Genomic DNA, 19851 nt, shown 5'->3' with positions numbered 1-19851 from the left:
AGGAGCTGAGAATAAATGAACACCCCACGTCTATGCACTTCTGCCAACATATGTTCATCTCCCTCCTCTAGACTGTTCCCCCAACTCCCAAATGCAGCTCATCAATTCATCTTCAAGACCCTCATCAGAGACCCCAGGGCCTGTCATTGGAAAGGAGTCCAGAGGCTGGTGCTCTTTGGACCCTAGCTCAGCCTCCTCAGGCCCTAAGTGATTTTATGATTTTATGATTTTATGTTAATTTATGTAAATCGATACTTTTGTGGAGGATAATTCATAAAGGTTGGATCTTTAGCTAGAAAAACATTTCTAGGGGTGCCTGGGTGGCTCAGTCAGTTAAGCGTCCAACTCTTAGTTTCAGCTCAGGTCATTATCTCAGGGTTGTGAGATCAAGCCCCACATCAGGCTCCCAGCTCAGCAGGGAGTCTGCTTTTCCCTCTCCTTCTGCTCCTTCCCCCGATCTCTTTCTCTTTCCCTCTCTCTCTCTCCCTCATAAATAAAAATAAAATCTTAAAAAAAGAAAGAAAAACATTTCTAAAATGTTCTAAATGCCAAAGACAAGGTTGAATATGAGGCTTGTGCATGGGGACATGGGAGAGAGTCCAAGCCAGAGAGAGATCCAAGGAGAGGGATATCACAAGCCCTTTCCTCTGCTGGTGAGGAAAGAACCAACACTAGAGGGGGCACCAGCAAGCCACAGACAGCATCACCAGTGACCAAGCCCAAGAAAGAGCTTGGATCTGGGCTAGGGGAACCTAGAGTTTAGCCCAAATGAGGGGTTCTCAGCGAGACAGATGTGGCTCTGGACTAAACCACTGCAGCCCAAGTTCCCTCTGTCAGTGCAGCATCACCAGTGACCAAGCCCAAGAAAGAGCTTGGATCTGGGCTAGGGGAACCTAGAATTTAGCCCAAATGAGGGGTTCTCAGCGAGACTGATGTGGCTCTGGACTAAACCACTGCAGCCCGAGTTCCCTCTGTCAGTGCAATGTTCTCCCAAGCAGTGAGAATAACTGGACCATGCAAAGCCACCAGGGCTCATGGATGAGCACTGAGCCAGCCACACAGGATGGTGCAAGTCCCAGTGGCCCCAGATCCTGGTCTACAGTTTTGTGATTGAAACAAAGCCTTCTACCCATCAGAGCTTCAACTGCTGTGTCAGCAGGCTCTTCTGGGCAGCCAGGAAGAGCAGCAGAAGGGTGGTAGGGCCTACACTAGGTCACTACTCCTCTAGAGCCAGAGCCTTGAAAACATGAGTGTGGAGGCTCCTTCCCACCCTCAAACCTGTGAGGTCCAAAGAAGCCCCTGCTCCCCGGAGTTTGGTGAGGCTCCAGGGCCACCTGATACCCCTTTCCCCATCACCCAAGAAACCAGGGCCCCTGGGGCTTGGGGATGCTGGGCCCATGTGCCTGCTCGTACCTACCTTTCCTCCTCCGGTACCTGGATGATTGAGGAGCTGTCCGCTCCCAACCTCCTCCCATCGTGTCCTGTCCCTAGATACCACGGCGCTTGGCTACTGTCCCTGAGAGGGCGCGGGTCCCCATCCGTGGTCCTGATTTCCCAGGGTGGACCCGCTGTGGGTCCTCCGCGAAGGAACACAGCGCTGCCACGAGGGGGCGCTGCTCCTCCTTGAAATGCCGTTCCAACCTTCCCTGGATTTCGGGCACACTGTTGAAGAGTTCCAAAAAATAAACATGTGGAAATGAAGGTGAGCAAAAAGGAAGCTTGGGGCGGGGGCATCACAGCCATGGACAGGTTCCCAAAATTCTGGTCTTATTCTAGACCCCAAATTCACAGAAAGGGGCTCACATTCCAGAAAGTATCTGCCTATAGAAATTTGGTTCTGGGCGCCTGGGTGGCTCAGTTGGTTAAGCGACTGCCTTCGGCTCAGGTCATGATCCTGGAGTCCCGGGATCGAGTCCCACATCGGGCTCCCTGCTCAGCGGGGAGTCTGCTTCTCCCTCTGACCCTCCCCACTCTCATGTGCTCTCTCTCATTCTCTCTCTCTCAAATAAATAAATAAAATCTTAAAAAAAAAAAAAAAGAAATTTGGTTCTGACATCTAACCAGATCCCCCACTTCTGGGTTGGAATTTTGTTGCCATGGCGTGCAGGTTTGGCCATTTGAGCCCATCTGGAGACCAGCCTAATTCCTAAGACTTATAGGGACAGCAGGGAATAGAGGAAAAGGAGGCTTTGGAATCAGCAAAATTCTCCCCAGTAAGAAGTTGAATGTCCCTGAGCAAGTCACCCACTCTCTATGAGGCTATTTTGTCATAGAGATAATAGTGCCTCCCAGAAGGGTTTTTAGAACCATCAGAGGCAATGTGTACAGTTCTCACCCCATCACCAGGCAGCTTGACCCTCTCCCACCCTACTGGTAAACCACTGCCACCTGAAACCACTTTTTAGCTGAGAAAACAAATACATAAATAAACCAGGTACCACTCCACATCCACAAGAAGAGAGATTAAAAAAAAAGAAAAGAAAAGAAAAGAAAAATAACAAGTGCTACTGAGAATGTAAAATGGTGCAGCCATTGAGGAAAACAATTTGGTGGTTCCTCAAAAAGTTAAACACGGAATTGCCATATGATCCAGCAATTCCACTCCTAGGCATATACCCCCCAAAGAACTGAAAACTGGTACTCAAATACATATACATGTATGTTCACTCTTCTCGATGGACAAAAAATTGAGACAACCCAAATATCCATCAACTGATGAATGGATAAACAAATTGTGGTAGATCCACACAACAGCATTGTGATGGAGGGAGGGAAGGAAGGAGCAGAAGGGGGGTGAAGGGGACATTATTCCTGAGCAAGAGACAGGATCCTCCTGAGCAAGAGACAGGATCCTGTTCAGCTTTCTCCACTGTGACTTTGGCCAAGTCCTTAGCCTCTCTGGACCTCCGTTTTCTCATCCACAACCTGGGCAACACAGTGATTGTTGGCTTCATAATTTGAAGGAACAGCACAGTGCCTACCACACTAATAATGCTAGTAAAAATAGTCATGGTTATTGGTATGTCATTCCTGCTACCCTGTGATGTTGGCAGGAAGGACAGGAAGTGGATATGGGTGCAGAGAACCTAGGGGGATGGAGCAGGGCGGCGTATGGGATCAAGGAATAAGGGGTGGTCTCCTTAGTGACCGGGGAGATGGCACTGGCCGCAGATAGGGCCAGAGGACCCAGCTGGGCTGGTCCTGTACCTGCAGCTTGCTGAGGCTGCCCACCAGGATCTCTGTCCCGGCAGTATAACCAGGCCCCAGGGACACTCCAAGCTCCGAAGGCCAGACTCGGCCCGCCCCCGCCCCGACTCCGCGCCAAGCACCCGGGCTGAATCACCTGGGATCCGAGCAGCCAGTCCCCTGGCCCGCAGCCCGACCTGGAGGGGGACAGAAAGGGAAGGGTTAAGCTACCGGCGCGCCGGGTTGGGGGTTGGAAGGGGGAGCTGCCGCCGCCGGCGAGTCGTCGCGATTGGCTCGGCCGCAGGACCCGGGGGCAGCTGCGGGCGGACGGCCGCCCAGACTTCCCGGACGCGCCTGGCGCCTCCGCTGCGCCGCCGGCGGCCTCCGGGGACGCGCTGCCCGGCTGCCTGGGGACAGCTCTGCTCCTGCGCCAGCCCCCCACCCTCCCCCGAAATCTCCCGGCCCCGGTGGGGGGCGGCGGGGACTGTCTTTCTTGGGGCTTGTCAACCGCGGTGACAGCGAGAGATTGTCAGCGCGCTCCATCGCGTGCCCCTAGGAAGGACGCCCACCAGCCAGCCAACATTCATGCTCCTCCCCGCAGACTCCTGTAGGGCTGAATCTGTTTGTCCTGATGTCTAGCCATGGGGCAATCTGCCAGGTCCCACGAAGCTGGGGGTAGGAGCTGATCCTTTGACTGATCACATCTAGGAAAAAGCCGGGTCTGATGCTTTCATTCCCCCTCCCAGACCCCAGGAACTTCTCATACCATACAAATAGGGGTGGGCTTGTTCCCTGGGCACCCTGTGCCTGCCAGCCCCCTCCTGTGGAGCCCTCAGCCACCCCACCATGGCCAGAGACCACTCTCACCCTCGCCACCATTGGCAGCCATTCAAGCTAGAATCCTAATTGGAGCTGGAAGAGGCTCCAGAAAATCCCAAACTATAGGCTCTAAATGTGTGTGACAATCGTTGATAGTCTTGGTTGTTATTCTGAAAAGTGTAGGTATGCTCATGCTAGTGAGACAGACACTGTTGAAAAGGATATCAATTCAGAGAACGTCATTGCAAATAGAAGACAAGGTTAAGACTAAGATGAGGAAAAGATTATGGAGGTTTTCAGAGAAAAGTTTTCTCCACTTTCTCTGTCTGGACACTGGAGCCATATACCTGCACCACCCCCAATAGGACCTTGTGGGCCTCAGCCCAGAGCAAGATTTGGGGGAAGGACATGTCCACTTCCTTACTTGGGCCTTGCCCCCTTTTCCTCACCATGGGTGTCCTGGACCTAGTCTTCATCCTCTGCCTCCCTAACCCCACTCCCACCCTGGCCCTGCCAGCCACCCAATCTTGGCTTCTCCCTCCTCACCCCCTTCAAGGCTACTCTCCCTCTATAAAAGGGCAAGAATCTCCTTCCAGCCTCCCTCTCCAAGGGGAGGGAGGCACTGAGGCGATCACCTGTCCCACTCCCTCATCTATCACCCTGAACTGTGTTTCACGATAAAATTACTCATCCTCAGCCGGTGATAAATGAAATCAGTCTAGAGGCGACCACACAGAGTGGAGGTGGGGGTGACCCATTCAGGGTTTCTGGGCTTGGGTGAGGGAAACCCAGGGGAATTATCTCTGTGTTAGCACATACCCTGGCCAAGTTAGTAGATTTGTGTACCCTAATGTGTACTCTTGGTAAAAAAGACATGTGTGTGTGATTCTGTGTTTGTGTGTGCTGAGCCAGCCTGTCTGCCCTGCAGAGTGATGATGGTGGGGTGGGGGGTGGGGGCTGAGCCTTGAAGCAGCTGGGATTCAGAGTCCAGGCAAGGCTGTAGAGAGAAGAGGCTATATCCCCAGAGGAAGGGGCTGGAGGGATCAGAAAACTGTGGTGAGCCACGGAATGGGGTGCTGGGACAGACAGGAGGAGGGGCTGAGTGTCTATGAGCTCTGCTGGTGCTGAAAGAAGGAAGCAGGCAGCCATGAGCTAGAGGTGGGACGACCAGTGACCATGTAGCGCAGGTGAGCACAGCAAAGCAGCCTCCAGCAGCTTCAGAAGTCAGATGAACGCTCGCCCATACTAACTGGAGCCTCTGGACCTTGAGGTATCCATAGGCAGGCAACGCTCAGCACCAGCCCCAGGCAGCAGAATGACAGCCGATGGCTCCTCTGGATCCTTCTGGATCTCCTGCTTTCTTCCGCTTTAGGCCCAGGAATCCATGAGACCTCCTTAGCTGATCACTAAAGGATTAATTAATCATCAAAATAATGAGCTCAGGGGCAGGTCTTGGCCCAGAGCAGCTGTGGGCTCCTTTGCTAAAGCACAGAGGTCCAGAGGACCAGACCCCAAAGCTACTCCGCCACCTGCCACCTGGTCTGTGAAGGACGCAGAAAGAGCACCTACCACACAGGTTGCTCTAAGGGCACCTGAGATCATGCTTGTGAAAGGCTGAGTCATTGTGACCCTTATTTCCAAGGCCTCCTGAGGGCTGGCTGGCCCCTGGAGTAGAGAGGAGACCCCTCTGGGGCTCACAGTTCAGGTAGGAATAGCAGATTCCCGTGCAAGTCAGAGTCAGAGTTCTGGAAAGGCAGGGAAGTGTGCTCAGAAGTTCAAGGGACAAGGGACTCATTCAGACCAGAGAGATCCAGGAAGCTTCAAAGAGGAAGCAGCATTTGAAATTGGCATGGAAGGATGAGTAGAATTGGACAGAGGGGACTGGTGTCAAAGTGCTGTTCTGGAATGTGGGTAGTCCAGCCTGCTTCCTTTTCCGATTCCCACACCCGGAAGAAAGGGCCGTGTGAACCATTCACTTTAGTCCCTGGGGGGTGCGACACTGTGCCCGGCACAGAGGCATACTTAGAGCCGACTGAACAAACCAGGGAGAAATCATAAATGTGTGTTCACCTTGCAGACAGTGGAACCATGGAGTTAATGAGTCAAGAAATGACAGGTTGAACATTCTGGACGGTATGGGAGAGGCCAGTGGAGAAACAGCGGGATCTTACGAGGGCTGCCTACAAGGCCACACTCAGGGGAGGCCTAAGACTCTAAAGGGGAGCAGGAGTGGGACAAGAAGGAGGGGTCTCATCAGACAGACAGCTCAAGCCTTGGGAGGAAAATGCCTGGGCAGGGAGTCGGTGGTGTCTGTGCTATTTGGGCACTGAGCTTCCCATAGTCACTGCCTTTGAAAATAGTGCCTCCTGGGAACAGATGTCACCTCCCAGGAGTAACACTGGCTTCTCAGCTCCCCGGGGGTGGCTGGGGGTAGCATCCTCCCCCCATATGAGCCCTGATGTGGGCTTCCCAGACGTTCTACCTTGATGATGGCTGTGCTGAAGGTGGGTGGCATTTTTTTTTTGTGGGTGGCATTTTTTTTTTAAGATTTATTTATTTGACAGAGAGAGAGAGAGCACAAGCAGGGGGAGCGGCAGAGGGAGAGGAAGAAGCAGGCTCCCCGCTGAGCAGGGAGCCCGATGCGGGGCTCGACGCCAGGACCCTAGGATCATGACCTGAGCCGAAGGCAGATGCCCAACTGACTGAGCCACCCAGGCCCCCCTGTGGGTGGCATTTTGAGCTGACACCAGGTTCTCTCTCTGAGAAAGAGGTTTACCTGCCACTCAAAGAATGTCTGGCTCATTGGAGCCTTTGGGCCCAATATGTCCCCCAAAGAGAAGAAACAGAGCCCAGTTCAAGACCAAGACTCAGGTGGATGGTGCCCTCACTCCCTTCCATTTTGTCCCTCCACCCTGCTCTGGAATATCCCATTCCTAATGCTGTCTGCCCATCTATATTCAGAGCTCGAAGCCAAGACCCCGGTTTGCCTGCAGGTCAGATGTCCACCTCCTCCAGGTACCATGCCCCAGGCTGCTTTTGGCCAGAGGGCCAGCCCTGATGAATTCCACCCCTCCGAGCTCCCTGTGTCAGAAACACCCTGTCCTTGGAATCCCTGGGCAATGACAGGCCAAGATCTGAACCCACCTCTGTTTCAGACAATGTCCACTCCTGCCTGTGTTGTGTGTATACACACATTAGCGAATGCATGCCCTTGTGTGGCACATGTGTGTGTTTATGACCAAAGCTGCTGCTCATACAGTCCACAGAGTATCCACTTTCAGGTAATAAAACAAACCTGGCATCTTTAAAGCTTCTCTCCACTCCCAGGGACTTCCAAGATTGAATTTCCTCCCCTAGAGGCAGCACCCTAGGGCACTGGTGATGAAGCCCTCCCAGCTGAGGGATGGACCCCTCGTCCAGGGCCCATCAGGCTCTCCCCACAGTGGACTTAGCCCCCACTCCCAGCTCTTCCTGCTCCAGGCATTGGTGCACCTTTGCAGTTCATATGCTGTGGCCCATTTCCTCTTTCTCTGTCCTCCTTGTCCCCACAGCAAAGCTACTAGTCACCCAAGGCGGCAGGGATTGAACGAAAGGTCCTGGAGGTAGAAGTGGCCAGTGGATACCAGGCTGGGTGTGGCTCCCAGGACCCTGACCACGGAATCCCCTCTGATGCACCCTCCCTGGGAAGTTCAGGATGGCCCAGCCTTTACCAGGCTGCGGTAGGTCAGCAAGTGATGGGGCCAAGGGTCTGTCGTGATACAGATTGTATGGGCCACGGAGCTGGGTCACATAAGCAGTCCAGGCATGCTCGGGAAACATCCACGGAGAGCCTCTTATGTGCACCCGCTATGGAACACGTTGTAGGCACACTCATGGGACAGACGCTTGGACAAGACAGAGCAGCCAGGCTTACCCTCCTGCCAGAAACAAATCAAACACCAGACAAAATACAGAAAACATGGCCCTCAAAACACCGGACATCAGGTGATGAAGGAGGGGGAGTCCCTGAGAGGCCCCAGCTCGCTTCCTGAGCATTTCCAGCTGTGGTGCAGGGAGGGGACCCAGCAGTTCCAGGGGTCCCCCCAAGGGCAGAGATGGAGCTGGGAGTCCTAGAAAGCCAAGGCAGCTAGAGTCTGCAGGAGGGGGCATGGGAGAGGAGAGAGTCCTAGAGATCTGCAGAGCATGAGGAACGTGCTTGAGGCCGGGAAAACCACAGAGAGGGTCACAGCGAGCCCTGCCCAGAGTTCACACAGGGCTGTGGAGAGTGCTCGGTCCAGCGGTCAGCCTGGAAGACCTCACCTCTCTGGGGCGGAGTACCAATTGGGTCTTGCAACAGTAAAATGGGACAAAATTATCCCTAGACCAAACGCTGCTCTGGTTCTCCCAGCAAAGCTTAAAAGCAAGACCTGAAGGGACCAAACTTCTTCCAAATGACTTCCTGATGTCCAGAGGAAAGTACAAGAATATTTTTGAAAATAGTCAGCACCCATCAAAGTTCACAATCCTAGTCACCTGATTAAAAATCACCAGGCATGCAAGGAAGCAGGAAAATGCAACCCATGAGAAAGAGAATCAGTCACTTGATGCTGACCCAGAAATGACAGGGATGGCAGGGTGAGAGCACAGGGCATGAAAGGGCCCACTACAACCGTCTCTGGGTGTTCAAGAAGCCAGAGGACAGGCTGAATGTGTTAAGTGGGGACCTTCTGGGACTGCTAAGAAGAGGTCAGTTCTGGGAAGGGGTGGACTGCTTGGATGCGGACAGAGTAGGATCTCTGCCAGGGGAACTTGGGCTCAGACCCAGACCCTGCAGGCGGCTGCCCAGCTGGGATGAGCCGTCTCCACCCCACCCTGCAGACTTGGGGTGCCTAGCACACAGCAGGTGCTCGATACATATTAATTGTTTTGTTTAATTCTCCTTCCCATTTTACAAATTGAAACTCAGAGAGGTTAAAGGTCTTCCCAAGGCCAGGCAGCCAAGAAGTGGTAGGTTCAGGGCCCTGGGCATTCAGTCTCAGGCACTCTGTGCAGCACACCTCCAACCACCAGGTCACACCAACCTGGTGGGTTTGAGGTAGGCTTAGGGGTGCAACACCAGTTCCCCAGGAAGCAAGCCAAGACAGGAGGCACATTAGCTGGGAAGAGGCAAATGTCAGTGCCCACACCCTGAGTCCTTCCACATCCTCCATCCAGGATATCTGGAGTCTGGAGCCCCCACCCCAATTTCCCAACCTTGCCTCAGCCTCCCCAGGTTGTGGGCAGAGACAGGGAACCACAGTGGACAGGCTGGGAGCCCTGCCTGAGGGTGCTCATTTCTGTAATTACCATAATTGCCTTAATCACTGCTTGGGCTGGAACACTCCTCTGAGGCTTTGCATTCAGCCCCCACCACTGCACACCTCAGCAGCTCCACCTGGGGATACGGATGCACAGCTCAGGGGCACAGCACACACTCCCAGCCACCCCAACAGGCCCCACCCTGCTGCAGCTTGGGCACCGGGTACCTCCATCAGCACCCTTGTCTAGACTATTTGCTCTATGCCGGCCCACCAGACCAAGAGCCCAGTGCTGGACCCAGGAAAACAAAACGAGCCAGGGAGTGAATGCCATGCCTGCAGGTGCGCACACTCAGGGACAGACGCTTGCTCTGAGTCCCACCCAGGAAGGCACGTTCATCCCAAGAGGAGCGGACACACACCCAGATACAGACCTTTCTTTTCCCTTGACCGGGGGGTGGGCCAAGGTGGAGAGCAGTTTGTGGACCTCTGTGGTGTTGCTCATAATGACCACTGCCCTTTTTGAGCAAGTACCATGGGCCAGGAGTGTGCGGTTGCTTGACCAACCTCCAGTGGTTTGGCTTCACTTACAGAGAGGGAGGGCCTGAGGCTCAGAGCACAAGAACTAAAACCCCAAAGCTCCCCTAGCTCCAGAATAGGCCTCAGTGCCAGCTGCAGCCCCTAAGCAGACCCTGAAGGTCCAGGGTCCCGCCAGTGAGGGGCTGGGGGAGGGGCGATGAGGGGCCTCACCCAGAGTCTCCCAACAAACAGCAGCTGAGAGTCAGGCCAAGGCAGGCGGTGGGACTGCCGCTGGCTCCTGCCAGGCTCCTGGCAGCATGAGCGATGGCAGGCTGAGCGATAAGAAACTAATAATTTATGTTTCCAGCTCCCGCGGCCCCGGCGCCAAGGGAAGGCTGGGCCACAGCCTCCTCCTCACACTGAGCGGCCGCAATCCTTTATTGCACAAATTATTAACGACCAAAGAATGAATGACTCTGTAATCAGATGAGGGCTGCCAGCACTTTTCATTTCGTTTATTTGTATAAATTCTGAAGCCAGGGTCTAGCCTGAGCTCAGAAAGCCAGTCTCATGCTAGACGGGTGCGCAGGGCCCCACTTAAACAGAGCACACCCCTCTCTCACCCTCACCCAGGACTCCACGGGGTGCTGAAGACAGAGGGTGTCGAGGAGGGGGACAGGGAGGTTGGTCTGACTGAGCTGGGCCCCGGGGCCAGGGTCGGAACTCTGTCCTTCAGCCTGCCTCAGAGCCATCTCCTACCCGTTCTCAGGGCCAGGGGCTAGCCCAGGGCTTGGTGGTGAGAGAAAGCTCCCCTGTCCCTGCATGAAAACCTCTGATCCCTACCTGTCTTTACCCTTCTTCCCCAGTGCCTGCTTCGTCACACTGATGGTCCAGGCCAGCAGCAGCCCCAGGCTCCGTGCCCCACTCTGTCCGCTTCTCCTGCCTGGCCTCCCATCCTCTTTCCCCTTCTCAGACTGATCTCTCCCCTGCCCTCCCTTTTCCTGTCCTGCTGCTGGGCTGTGCTGTCCTCCCTTGGGTGCAGGGACTCAGGCCATGAGGTTCCTGTGGCAGCGCGGAGGACGGAGCTGCCTATGGCCCTCTCACAAGCCCACTTTTAATCCCATTGACCTCTCGTTATACTACAGAGCATAAATTCAGATTTGGAGAGCTTATGTTCCATCATAAATTGGGCTGGCAGACTTCCGATCAACAAGATAAAGCTGTCTCCTGTGAGGTGGGTGTTTTATTAGTCTTGGCCTCAGTGCTGCAGGCACTGGGATTGGGGGAGGGGGGTGAGTCCTCTGCTCTGGAACCCTCCCGTGCTGTTCAGAGCAGCCTGATGGTGCCCAGGGATCTGAGTGCTTCCTATCATCATGGGCAGGCACCAGGAACCTAGGCATCCCCTGGACCTGGGCTGTAAATGCCCTTAGACCCCCATCCCCACATCACCAATCTGAGTGGCCACTACTCAATCCCCAGGCTGGGCACTCGAGGGTCAAGACAGAGGCTCGGTGTGCACCCAGGCATGTGCATGTCTGTGCCCCACCCTCCCTGGTAGACCTTTGAGAACCTGGCCAGAGCCAGAGTAGGGTTGGGGGATGCGGGGGGTGGGGGGCAGCTGGACCTGCCTGGAAACCCTGGGGGCAAAATGGCTGCAGGAGGGGGGCCCAGAAAGAGGGAAGTCAGCCCCCGGCTCCAGAGATGTGATGGCCTGGTCCAGCTTTACCTGCAGGTGTAGACACAGGCAGAGTCCCTACAGGCAGAGATGGGGAGGTCTTGGCAGCTAGGGCCACTCTGGGCCTGGGCTCCTGCCACTCACCCAGAACTGGGAGTGATGTCTGCTGGCCTTGCCTGCCCCTCCCTAGAGGTCAGGTCTTTCTTCAAAATCTCAGTCTCTGTCAACACCACCTCCCTCTGCCACTGCCACTTCCAGCCCAGCTTCTGTACCAGCCTGCCAGAATCACTTCTCAGTGAAGTCACCCAAATCAGCATCCCCAGGGGGGCTCCACTTGGCCCTTCTGAGCACCCTCGTCTGCCCAGGGCCTCAGCAACACAGTAAGAAACCTGTGGGTCCAGGGTATGTGCTGGTGTTCTGGGGTACAGGACACCCTGACAGGAAAGGAAGGTAATCCAGGGAGGCTTCTTGGAGGAGGGGTTGCTGCTGTAAGTCTTGAAGATAAGTAGGTGGTAGCAGGGCCAACATTACCACCATCCACAGAGAGCATAGAAACTGGATCCCTGGTGCTTTTAGAGACTACAAAAACATTTTACTTTTAATTTCCCTTAAAACCAGAAGGAAAAAAAATAATAATAATGAATATTGAATAATATATCTACCATGGATTATATTTGTCTTTATATCAATAGAGTTATAAAATATAATTTAAAATTTTTCAATGGAGGAAAGGACTCCCAAATGCAGAAGTTGCTACACAAGTGGTAATGGGGCCACAGAATAGTGATATTAGGGAGTGGCGCTCCTGGGCAAAGGCAACAACTCAGCCATGCTCAGACACTGAAGAAGACAGGGAAACAGGAAGTTGAGCCCAGGGGCAGAGGCAAGGCCTGGAGGCCAAGGGTCCCAGACTGTTCCCAAAGGAGCCCCTGGAGAGCAAGTTGGCCAGATGTGCCCATCAGGCACTGGATGAGTGGGGGCAGAGTCTGGGAGTATCACAGAAATATCATAGGTGAGAGGGGCCAGATTAGGTATTTGAAGGAAAAGGATCTAGAAGGGAGCACATATGAGGTTTGCTGATTGGCTAATAGGGAGGAGTATGGTGCCTGCTCTCTGAGGGACTGTGAGCGAGATGGGGATGACAGCATGGTGGTAGGAAAAAGACTCAGGGGGCTGTGGGGTGGATGCATAGGGTAGGCTATTACATTATTTTTTTCCTTCTGGTTTTAAGGGAAATTAAAAGTAAAATGTTTTTGTAGTCTCTAAAAGCACCAGGGATCCAGGTTCTATGCTCTCTGTGCATGGTGGTAATGTTGGCCCTGCTACCACCTACTTATCTTGAGTGTCTGGACTGAAGCTAGAGATTCAGGTTCATAGTCTGTAAAGGAAACCACAGAAGAACTTATGAAAGAGAAGAGTGCCTAGTGTAGGACCCACCCACTTACCCAGTCACCCATCATCCACTCATTCACCCGTCAGTCCATCCCCCCACCCATAACCCAGCCTATGTTTGAGGGGTGGGTGAGGCAGGAATGAGAGGTGAGGCTGATCCGAGGGGATGGTCTCAGGGCATGTGCCCATGAGTGAAGCTCATCTAATACATAGCAAGGCGTCAACTAGAAGCACTAAGAAAAATCCCAATGTATTGAGGCCAAAATCACGGTATCAAGCAGAAGCTGACAAGTTCGCTGAGGACCATGTTCCCGGATGGAAGATGGGATAACCCAGCAGGAGTTCTGGCTTTGCCCCTCACCAGTCATGAATCACCCTGTCATGTCTCTGAGGCCCCAGGAGCTCAGGAGCCCACATATACCTGCTGGACCTTAGACACACAGTTACTCAACTGCCAACATGTGGCAGACTCATATTTTGGCAAGGCCACCCAGTCTAGAAGAATGGTCTGTCTGTTCTCCTGGAAGGGGTCTATAGCACGCTGACATCTGTTAGCATCTGCATGTACACAGAGCATCAAAGGTCAGGATCCTTTGTCCTGAGCAGGGCATGAGGACTCCACATTTGGGGATGCCCATATTCCTCTATGCAGAGGTAAAACCCCCTCAGACCAGCCCCAGTCTCTCCAGCTGCCTCTTCTGCTCCCACTTCCCCCAAGCCTCCAAGCAGCCTGGCCAGTCTGCAGGTGGGAAGGCCCCCAAGGCCAACCTGGGACTGTTAAATGCCCCGGAGAAAGTGCCAGGTTGTGGCCTTGGACAGAGCCCTGGAATTGCTGCCTCTCCCCTGCCGGAGGTAAGTGTGGGTCTGGCCTCTGCCGATGGGCTCTGCTCAGGGTCTCAGCCCATACCAGGCTGTGCTCTTCAGCCTACCCACTTCTGAGACTGCACCTGGGGCACCGTGCATAACTTCAAACGGTTGGACATCACAGAATTCCTGTTCTCATGGCACAGTGTGCAGGGCCACTCCGTTGTGAAATCACAGACACGAGCGCAGAAGATGAGTTGACCCCATGGAGGACTTAGTCGGTTGCAGTAATAAAGGAACCCTCACACCCAGGGCTGCCTGGGTGGCTCAGTTGGTTGAGTGTCTGACTCTTGGTTTCGGCTCAGGTGGATCTCAGGGTCATGAGATTGGGCACCCGCATCGTGCTCCCCACTCAGCATGGAGTCTGCTTCCCCTCTCCCTCTCTGTCTGCCCCTCCCCCCACCAAATAAATAAATCTTTAAAAATAATAAAAATAAAGGAAACTTCACACCCAGACAGGCACTCACAAAGATGTCAGTGCACTCAGTGCACCCCACAGGGATATCACCAACTCAACCAGCCGTTGGAGGAATGGGCCCACTGGCAAGGAGGACTGGGCCTTGGATGGGGTCAGGCTAAGTCAATGACCTCAAAAAGCTGGCCTGGGCTGGACTCGTGAAATCGTGAAATTCACTGACCACCTCGGCTTGCTACTTCTTGATGTGACAAATCCATGCTGTCAAAGTGACTGTTGGTCTTCCTGGTGACCCTGATGGTGGGACTGTGTGTGAGGTACACCCAGACCACCCCTCCTCCCAGTGTAGGCAGGCGCAGAGCTGCAATCCTGCTGGAGCATAGTGGATGAGGCCTTGCCAAGAGGCTTGAGAACTTTCTGTCTCTCTCTCTGATGAAGAGGATGCCTGTGGCCAAACTCTTAAGAATCTTCTGGGGACAGGAGGGTATTCAGAGTCCTGCCTGGGCAGAAGCCCAGTGGACAGGTGCTGGGAGAAGAGGTGAGCAGGGATGGGGCTGCCCCAGGTCAGGGAGGCCAAGCTGGGCTGAGTGGGCCACACCAGGATGGACCCCTGTATGCAGCCCTCAAATGCTGACACGTGGGTATGTCAGAAAACAAAAGTCCTGGTCATAGGGAGCTCACACTCTGCAGGAAGTCCAACATATTAACAGTTGCTCCCAGAGCCAGTCTGGACTCCCTTGCAGCCTGGGAGTCTTTCAGAGCTGGGCCTGGAGACAGCAGCTGTAGCCACCCACCCTCCTAGCCCTCCACCAACTGACCCCTCACCTCCAGTTTCCCTCTGCCTCCAGGCTTTCTGTGCTGAGGGTCCCCACCTGAATGTCCCCTCTTCTCCTTCAACTTCCACCTGGCAGTCCTGGCAGAGAGCCCACCTGAGCCCATTCTGCCCCATCATGCTCATCATGCTCAACTCCAAGGCCCCTCCCACATCCAAGCCCACTCCTCCCCCAACACCCACTCCCCCCCATGGGAGCCTGACCGCTGCCCTATGACTCTGAGGATAGCACATCCTAATGTCTCTATCAGGACTGTGGTCACAGGTCTGCCCAGGCCAAGACAGATGACCATGCCAAGAGTAAACATGTGACCAGCCGAGTTGGGATTGACCCTCCAGGGCCTATACCCCCACAATGAGGAGCGTGGGTCCCTAAGGCCTTCATGTGGGATCTACGCTGACTGAGCTGATGTGGACAGCAAGACTGTGGTCACAGGAGGAGGGAAGCACATTCACGTATAAGTACACAGTATGGACACACACGAGCACATAGGAAACCCTACACTCTCAGGTAAGGGTCTCCTCGACTCTCACACTCAGCCCCTGCTGGCACATTCCTGGGACACAGGGGTGTAATGGGACTGGAGCTGAGTCTGCGTGCTGCACCCAGCTCTACTACTCCACTCTGGTCATCTCCCTGACCTGACATCTGAAAGAGGGGGTGACTGGTGCTGCAGAGGCTTGTGCCATGAGGGATGAGGACCACATGGGGCTTTGGCACCCACATCCGCCCAGCAGGGCACCAGCTGCAACCAGGGGTCCCCCCAACCCCGTTTCCACCCCAAGCCATGTCCAGGCAGTAGGCCGGCAATGTCCACAGGGAGAGAAAGGGGTGACACCAGCCCTCATGCCCATTCACTGGGATAGATTCTTTTGTCCCTAGGGGCCCTGGAAGACTCTGTTCCTGCCCTTTACTTGGCCCTACCTTGGAGTGGACCCCCCAGGTCCTGCATCTGGGCCCACTTATGGAGAAAGCATCTAGGCTGTGCTAGGCCTGCCTCGCCGTGCTGACCAGGACACATGTAGCCACATCTTGCCCTGACTGCTCTCCTCTGGGCCAAAGGGAACCCACAGATTTTGAGCCCCTATCTCATTTTTCAGATGGAGAAACTAAGGTCCAAAGAAGGGCAGAGAAGACTGGGTCATTCGGTGGCTAGCCAGGAGGACCCAAATCTCAGGCCCCTGCACAGTCTGCCGTCCTTACCACTGGGTCAGCCCACCTCAGCGTAACCCGGGCCAAAAAGGGTCCACAGCCCCCGGCGGGCTGCTCCGAGGCAGGTGCTGCTCTCTGTCCCCGGTGATGCCAGCAAGTGGGTGTCTTCGTTCCTCCTCAAGAGGGGCCAAGCAAGCAGAACCAGCGGTAGCCAGACTCCAGCCCATGTTGCCAGACCAGCAACTTCCTCTGTACGACATCAGTGTACCCAGCGCACCCTGTGTGTTGAGCTCATTTGTGTCATTGTATTTGTGTCTGAGAAAGTGTGTGTGTGTGTCAACTTCTGTGTAACACAGCAGGTGGGTATCATGTAACCAGTGCTCTGGCAGCGTGTGCCCTGTGGGTGCCCCAAGTCTGCACACCCACGGGAGAACGTAAGGTTGACCCTAGGTCCTATCTCTCTCTCCTTTAAATGGCCTATGTTAAGGTCAGTGAACAGACTGGGCTCGGAAACATCTCTCCTCCCGAGACAGAGACGGCATGGCCTGCCGCCAGCTCCTGGCTGGCCAAAGGTAAGGCGTGTCCTAGCAGGGCAGCCCCTCCTGCGTCTGACCTGCAGCTGGAAACAGACACATTCCTCCCGGAAGCTCTGGCCACTCTTGCAGGGAGTCTGAGGGAGCCCCAGCTGATTCACCACTGACCTCTGACCTCACAGGTTAACCCTTCCTGAACCAGACGCTTGCCCCAGCCACGCTGTCTCAGATACGACAGCTACATCCATCTGGAGCTCGTGGTGCGGGCCTGTGTGTCTACGGATGTTTGTGCACGGGTCTTGTGTCTTTCCTCTTGGCTGTGGCGTAAGTGAACACACACACTGTCCGTGCACGTTTGTGGTCAAGATGTCAGCATCTGTGCACGCCCCCGTCCTGTGCGTGCGCCTTTGAGAATGTGCCCTGCTGTCTGTATCCGGTGCTGGCTTTGGGTACCTGCCTGAGTGGATGTGTCCACAAGGATGTACTTCCTCACACATGTGTCAGCCGTGCTCACACCTGTGTGGTCTGTCCCTGCATGCCTTCCCGAGCCTGGCATGTCTGGGCCTGCTCTCGCACCCTGACAGTCACCCTGGATGAGCTCTGGAAGACTAAGGCTAAGGGAGCAGGCCCAAGGATGCACCTGAGATCTCAGAGACATACTGCTTTCCTCTGCATCTCCCAGCCTCACCTCTGGATTCCTCTCCCTGGGGTTCCACATCTGGTGCTCAATAAATGATTGATTGGTGAAGGAATGGATGAAAAGGGGCTCTAAGGGGCACAGTCTGGAGATGGGGTTAGGCAGGCACTCCAGGATGGGAGGGAGGCTACTGGCAGGAGCGCCAGTCGTGGACTGGGTCGGATAGCTCCAGAAGAGGCGGTCAAGGCTGGCCGAGCCCGGGTTGGGGGCAGCAGGGTCTGCGGGCCGCCCCCGCGCTCCCCGGGGACGGCTCGGGTCACCGTCTGCACCGCCCGGGCCGCGCCGCCCCGCGGGTTATTTATGACCCCCTCCCCCTCCCTGGCGGCGGCGGCGGCGGCGGCGGCCACGGCGGGGGCTCCGGCCTCGGCCCAGCGGCAGAGGGCCCCCAGCGGGGGGACCGCGAGCAGCGATGGCGCCGCCGTGGCCGTGAGGAAGGCAGGGGCGGGGCCTCTGAGGGCCGGAGGAGGGGTTTTGGCAGCCGCTCCCACCTACGTTTCCCAAGGAAGGTGCCGCCAGGCCTGAACTCCAGGCGGGGGGAGATTCTAGAGCCAACATTCTGTCCTTCTGACCTCTGGCTCCAGTCAGAAGCGCAGAGCAGGTGCCAAACCAGGACACAGGTGGACAGGAGGGAGAAAGTGAGCAGATCCTTGTGGCAGGGGTATAATGCCCAGGAGTAAAGATGCCTGATCCCTGTGGGAAAGTGGCTCTGATCCTGTGGGCAGAGAGGTCTATTTCCCATGAAGAGGGGGAAACAGGTAGGGGTGGGGGTAGGGGTGAACTGATCAGCCAAAGCCCTGGAAGGGGGTCTCCTGAAAGTCAGGGAGTGGCCCTTAGAGGAGAAGGGGTCCTGCAGGGAGCTTTGAACCCACTCATGGTCATTTTAGGAAGCCCCCTTGATCCTCCAGAGAGAGGTGGAACCAGATAGTAGCATGGAGGTTAGGCTGGGTGAGCTAGGTTAGTTTAGCCCCCTTACCTTGCCAGCTGGGTCCCACTTCCGAAAGCCAGAATTGGGGCCTTCTTTGCCCCTCCTTCACCACTGTGGGCCTGTTCAGGATGAAAGAAGTCAGGGGTGAGTCAGGGGTGGTCCTGCAGAAGGGAAGGGAGGCCCCCTCCACAGGCTACATGGTACCTTCTCAGATCTAGAGATAAACTTCACTAGCCTTCCCTCCCCAAACCTCAGTTTAAAGGTCAGGGGTTAGGAGGCCTAAGGGTCAGTGAATAGGTGCAGGCAAACATGAGAAGAACTGAGTGGAGGGGACCATCTTTTGAAAGCAGTGTCAGGGCTGTAGCCAGACAGTTGGCCTCACGCTGAGCCCTGATAACCTCTCCACACTGTGCCATGACCACAGATTAGCATGATGGCTCCTCTGTGGGCCTTGGCTCTTGGGCAGGAACAGCCTCCTGCATCCATTAGACATGGAGGCAGCACACCTGAGAGCAAGACGCGGACCACAAAAGGTGAGTGTGCACCTAGGGTCAGGCATGTGCAGGTGTCCAGTTTGCACGGAGGGCAACTGGGCTGAGGGTAGCACACCATATAGGATCACCCACTTTCACACCCACATTCACACCTGGCCCCTTAAATCCCAGCAGGCAGACGTACAAAGAGTAGAGCAGAAGGGGGATACAGAGGTTTGGGTGCATAGGTTCCCAGACACGTTCCTGGTCTCAGCCCAGACCTTGCTCCCCAAGTCAGTCTTGGGGCTGGCTGGTGCCTCAGTTGCAGATGATCTTGGCAGTGTGCATCAGCAAGGGAGAGCAGAGCAGTAGCCAATGGTCAGGCTCATGCCCAGCTGGTGCAGGTGCCTGGGAGGAGGTGGGTGAGGGTGGTGTGCTCCCTCACTTCCATCACTCCCTTGCACAAGGTGCTCGTGCAAGCACGCCTGTGGTCCAGCTCAACCCCCCAGAGCCTGGTCAGAGAGATGCCCACACGAATGCCATGCCAAATGCATCTCAGTGGGGGTCTAGGCGCTGGGATGGGATCTGAGGCTACTTTCTAGCTTGTTCAGAATAACACATCAGAGAAAGACAAACCTGTCTCGTCAGCTATTAGTAGGTTTCTGTTTCTCTTCCTAATGCTTCTACTGCAAGGCTGGCATGCTGGCCTGCAGGGAGATGGGGGTTGAACACCAAGGGACAAGCCACCCTCATGCCAGGACTGGGCCAAGGCTGACCTGCTTCCTCAAGGCACCAAAGTGGACATGAGTGTAGAGGGTTCCTCTTCCCCAGACTGGCTCATACTAGGGAACAGAAATGTGCTCAAGTGTGCAATCTCGCACTCATCGGCCCCTCTTCCTCCCCACATCCTCCATCCCTCAACCAGACTGCGTCTAGCCCACCTTCCTGCCCCACAGCATGGCTCAGATATTGTTTGTCCTGGAGTCAGAGAGCCTGGATTTAAAACAGCTGTTTGACATCAGGAGAGTTACTTGACCTCTCTGTGTCTCACCCTCCTCATCTATAAAATGAGAATAATGAGGAGAACTCATA

Source organism: Halichoerus grypus, chromosome 5, assembly GCF_964656455.1.
Source record: "Halichoerus grypus chromosome 5, mHalGry1.hap1.1, whole genome shotgun sequence".
NCBI lineage: Eukaryota > Metazoa > Chordata > Mammalia > Carnivora > Phocidae > Halichoerus > Halichoerus grypus.
Note: the sequence above shows the minus strand (reverse complement) of the source record.